This window comes from Asparagus officinalis, chromosome 2 (assembly GCF_001876935.1).
Source record: "Asparagus officinalis chromosome 2, Aspof.V1, whole genome shotgun sequence".
NCBI lineage: Eukaryota > Viridiplantae > Streptophyta > Magnoliopsida > Asparagales > Asparagaceae > Asparagus > Asparagus officinalis.
In genome coordinates this window covers 53424895-53430804 of record NC_033795.1, presented here as the reverse complement: position 1 = coordinate 53430804, position 5910 = coordinate 53424895, and positions in this window count along the sequence as shown.

The window sequence follows — 5910 nt, the reverse complement described above, 5'->3', positions numbered from 1 at the left end:
GGCCGGTACTGTCTGAGTGCAACTGCATCAAGGTAGTCCCCGAGAGAATTTCAGTGTTCGAAAGGCTTAGTACCAAAATGCCAAAACCAAGGCGTAGGCGTTTTCGGCAAAGAAGGACGGTGGTTGAAGATGAAGAATTCCCGAGGGTCACCGCTAATATGACAAGCAAAGAGACCTCATCACGGGATAATCTCGAGTCGATTCTGAAAGCATGAGTACCTTTAGAAGGTGAAGAGTCGGATACCTGCTCCGCAGTCGCATCAGATAATACAGTGTCCAGTGAGGGGGACCCCCGCGAGTCACTGATGATAAGCGCGGAACAAGTGGCCAAGATGCTCGAAGATGCCATAGCCAAACAACAGGAAAGCTTTAGGTTCGAGATGCAGATGGCCATGCAGACTATGAGAGAGATGCATGAGCAACAAATTCAGGCACTGACGAACCAGCGAGGTGAACCAAGCCGCTGTAACCAGGTTGTTCAGGAAGAGGAGCACACGGATAGGGATGAAGCTCACAATGCCAATAACCCTCCTGTCAATACAGGGGGTGGTAATGAGGATGCCAACGAAGATACAAATGAAGACTTGAAGATCAAAAACCTCGAGAGCAAAATCAACACATTGATCTCCGCTCAAGAGGTGAAGAAAACGGGCATTCCTTATCCATACCCACGAGAATGGGAATCAATCCCCTATCCGGCGAAGTTCAGTCTGATTAACTTTACGCCGTTTGATGGGAAGGGTTCCCCCACTCAGCATTTGATTTATTTCAAATCGCACCTGGGTATTATTTCCGGCAATGAGCCTCTGATGGTGCGGTAATTCGTCGGCACTCTTCGCGGAGCCGCCATCGATTGGTATCGCCGCCTCAAGCCAGGAAGCGTAAATAGCTGGGACGACATGGAGACAAAATTCCTCGCTAACTTCTTCGACGACGACACCGAGATATCTATCGGATCATTGCTCGATGAGAAGCAGAAGGACGGGGAGTTAGTCGACACCTTCGTCAAAAGGTTCCGGAACAAAGCGATGAATTGCCGGGACCCGATCACCGAGGAATTCATTCTCCAGACTTGCCACAACAACCTTGCACTGGACGTGTTAGAAGCAATGGGAACAGCACCGTCTGACACTTGGAAGGATCTGAAGGTCCGAGGGGAGCAGGCTGAGCGATTCCTTAGAAGGAAAAGGGCCGAGAGGAACCAACCGACGGTTAATCCGCTGGACTCAAACTTCGCCTCTCGTGGTAAGGACAAGGCACATACAGCTGCTGATGGTGCTAATCAAGCGTCACAACAGCAATCCCGAAGGCAGCAAAAGACTTCGGGTCCGAGACTCCAAAAAGAGTACTCTTTCAAGGACGAAGACGTTCCAGCCATCTTCGAATCCCTCCTTGAAGGTAACAAGATCAAGCTACCACCTATCACAAATCAGGAGGAAGCTGACAACACTACGGACCCAAAGTACTGTGCATACCACAGGAGGGTCGTTCATCCCACCAAGGATTGCTTTGCTCTCAAGAATAGCATTCAGACCTTGGTTGAAGCCGGCGTCATAACGCTAAGGTAAGCCAATTGAGAACGGCAAAACTCCAAAGAGTATACGAGTATAAACTGTTTCTCAATCCTCCGACCGGTACAAGAGGTTAAACTGTTCCCTGATACTCCAATAGGTATATGAGTCTAAACTGTTTCCCCACTTTTGACGGGAAGTTCCTGGAGAATATTAAGCTAATATTCTTAAGGATAACCCGGTTAGTTAACTGATAATAATGTCCGAACCAGTTCCGCAGAGGAAACTGGGGGTGGACGATTTATGTAACGGGAAGTTCCCAAAACCACAGCAATGTAATGAATAAGAACTCCCATTCAAATTCTCACCGTGTCTGTGCACTCAACACTCTCTCTGTTAGAGTCTGGACGTAAAGTACCCACTTGGTCAAACCTTCTTACAGTTAGGACCACAGTCAAAATCCCCTCTCGATTCCCCCAATGAACGAGAGGTCCACAAATTGAGCGATCAAACCTTCCTACAGTTAGGATTGTCTCAAAACACCCACTTGGTCAAACCTTCTTACAGTTAGGACCACAGTCAAAATCCCCTCTCGATTCCCCCAATGAACGAGAGGTCCACAAATTGAGCGATCAAACCTTCCTACAGTTAGGATTGTCTCAAAACACCCACTTGGTCAAACCTTCTTACAGTTAGGACCACAGTCAAAATCCCCTCTCGATTCCCCCAATGAACGAGAGGTCCACAAATTGAGCGATCAAACCTTCCTACAGTTAGGATTGTCTCAAAACACCCACTTGGTCAAACCTTCTTACAGTTAGGACCACAGTCAAAATCCCCTCTCGATTCCTCCAATGAACGAGAGGTCCACTTTCAAATCGAGTGATCAAACCTTCCTACAGTTAGGGTCATCTCAAACTCCTGCTTGGTCAAACCTTCCTACAGTTAGGACCAAAACCGCAATTCACTCTCGATAAACGAGAAATTCATCTTTAGTTCGGTAATCAAACCTTCCGACAGTTAGGGTTATCCGAATCTTTTCGATTCTCGGAGTGGAGATCCCACTCTCAGTTTCACCTTTCCGGATTCTGGAGGTGGAGATCCCACCTCGAGTCTCCTTTCCAGTTGAAGATGGAATATAAAATTCTTCTTCTTCATTGTCGGGAGATAGAATATAAAAATTCTTCCCCCATTTCGGGTTCGTCTTTGCCCCAAGAGAAGACACCACCTTTTTCAAATCCCAAAATTTGTGCCTCACAGGTACTAGGAAGTTTATCCCGAATCCTAAGCAGGGATAAGTCTGCGCCTAACACGCGCTGCCGGTTTAGTCTTTTTCCGCACAAAAAGACACCAGAGTTCGATTCTGGGGTATTCTATCCTGAAACCTAAGCAAGGATAAGTCTGCGCCTAACCCGCGCTGCCGGTTAGTTCTTAACCGTTGAAAAGAACATCCGTCCACATATTCAACATTGTGGCAGGTTGTTATTAATAACACCAAAATCCATGCCTTACACGCATGGGGAATTTCATCCTGAATCCTAAGAAAGGATATGCCGACGCCTAACACGCGTCGCCGGTTTAGTCTTTTACCGATTGAAAAAGACACCAGAATACCAGTCTGGGGTATTTTTATCCCGAAGCCTAAGTAGGGATAAGTCAACGTCTAATACACGTTGCTGGGTAGCCTATTCCCATAACAATGGTAAAGCCTATGTATTCAACATCATAGCACAAAGTCTAAGAGAATTCACTCTCTTAGCACAACGTTACATGCGGAACGGATTTAGACAATCCGCATGCTAGCCCGACTCAAACGGTAGTCGGTAAAGGCTAATCAAATCCGTTAAAGGCTTGGGGTTAGCCAAAAATCCTAAAGTCAACGCCTAACACGCGTCGCCGGGTAGTCTATTCCCGTGAGAAAGACGAAGTCTACGTATTCGAAGTCGTAGCATCAAGTCTAAGGGAGTTCATTCCTTTAGCACAACGTCACATGCGGAACGGACTTAAGACAATCCGCATGTAAGCCCGATTCAAACGGTAATCGGTAAAAGCATGACAAATCCGTTGAGGGCTGAGGATTTGCCAAAAATCCTAAGTCAACGTCTGATACACGTTGCTGTTTAGTCTTTTCACAGGAGAAAGACGAAGTCTACGTATTCAATATCGTAGCACTAAAAGAGTTAACTCTTTTAGCATAACGTCACATGCGGAACGGACTTAAAACAATCCGCATGCTAGCCCGACTCAAACGGTAGTCGGTAAAGGCGCATCAAACCCGTTGATGGCTGAGGATTTGCCAAAAATCCTATAAATACGAAAGTCACTGACGCATCAGCTTCTTTAGTTGGTCTCGTGACCTGAGCAACATACGACGTTCAAAACCCTAAGGTCTACGCCAGACAACGCGTAACCTTAGGTCAACGCCAGTCAACGCGTTGCGATCAAAAGGTCAACGTACGACGGTCAAAACCCCAGGGTCAACGCCGGACAACGCGTAACCTTAGGTCAACGCCAGTCAACGCGTTGCGAGCAAAAATTCAACGTACGACGTTCGAAACCCTAGGGTTAACGCCGGTCAACGCATAACCCTAGGTCAACGCCAGTCAACGCGTTGCAAGCAAAAAGGTCAACGTACGACGGTCAAAACCCCAGGGTCAACGCCGGACAACGCGTAACCCTAGGTCAACGCCTATCAATGCGTTGCAATGAAAGAATCAATACTCCGAAAAGTATACGAGTATAAACTGCTTCTTACTCCAATAAGGTATATGAGTATAAACTGTTCCCTAATTTTGGTTGAGAAGTTTCTGGAGAGTATTTTTCTAAAAAATATTCTTAAGGATAACTCAACAACACAACGCCGGACAACGCGTTGCACATAAAAACTCGACGCCAGCAATCGATGGTCAATTCTACGAGCTGAAGATCAAAAATCAGGAATCGACTTCAAGGTTCAAAATTTCCGACAAACGGTCAGACAATAAATGCAGCACCGGAACCCTTACAGACATTCGACAAAGCACCGAATAGCCTGAAGGATTGAAGGAATCAAGAACACAAGTCATTCCAAGGTCCCATTACACCGACTGAAGGTGGGGACAATCATATCCAAAGTATTCCAGACTCTTCTATAAAAGAACGAGACTGAAATACTTTGGAGGGGGTATCTGTAGGCATATAAAATTGCTTATAGGTCCCTTAGCTCAGCTCGGCACAAACCGACAAACCAACGAGACGACGAGATTGACTAATCGCACGCAAGCAACGGAATACGTCCATTCGCGTGCGGGATCAAGCCAAGTGTTCGAAGAGTCAACGAGTCATCCAACCAAAGGCATACTCGGACGAATGACGATCGAATCAAGATCGGTTTCGGACTCCAACTCAGAAGCGGATTTACTGCCTAATCGGGATCCGGATTTACTGCCAAATCAGATCAGCAAATCGAATCCGAACCTATCAACTACAAAACCGGAAAACGGGCACAAAGAGGCAAAACGACAAACACCTGGAGGTCGGCTCACCGAGCCACCAAGGAGGCTCGGTGGCCGAGCCACCAAGTGGTGGCTCGGCCGAGCCACCTAGGTGGCTCGGTGGCCGAGCCACCTTGGGGTGGCTCGGCCACCTCCGAGCCACCAAATGGTGGCTCGGAGGCCGAGCCACCTCCTTGGTGGCTCGGCGGCCACCAAGGTGGCTCGGCCACCACCGAGCCACCAAGAGGTGGCTCGGTGGCCGAGCCACCAAGGTGGCCGGCCGAGCCACCTCTTGGTGGCTCGGCATGAGCCGAGCCACCTTGAGGTGGCCGGCCATCTGAGTGTCGGCCACACGTGCACACGGGCACAGTGACGCTTGGCTATAAATAGGAGAGGGGGTTGTTCATTTTGAAAGGTTGGAAATTTTGGAGGGGAAGCTCTGCCGGATTCAAGACTCGAAACTTAAAAAAGATTGGAGCTTTGGGACTTCGGGGACTCACTCTTCCAGATCTGGTGCTCAGCGATCGTCAACGCCAAAAAAGGCAGGTGTTCGAGAGGACCGGATCTCAGATCTACGCAGACGTACTCCGGATCTAAGCTTGGTCTTAGATCCCGAGACTTGGACGATTGTTTCCTTGGTGAATCAATCCTCCCCGGCTATTATTTCCTTTGTGGAATAATACCCGTCGTACTGCTTAGATCTGATCGGATCTAGATCTCGCGGTGGTCCACGGATAAACCCCGGCGCAGGCAAAGAACCCACACAAAGCAAGAGACCGCAAAACAGGATCTTGCGATTCGTTCGACAAATAAGGAGAAAGTTGTAATCTTTGTTTCTTTTTCTTTGATTTTCATTGTAACCGGATCTTATAAAAAGACCGGATCTTTTGTAACTCAAAAAGGTTGTTATTTTGAGATCACAATGA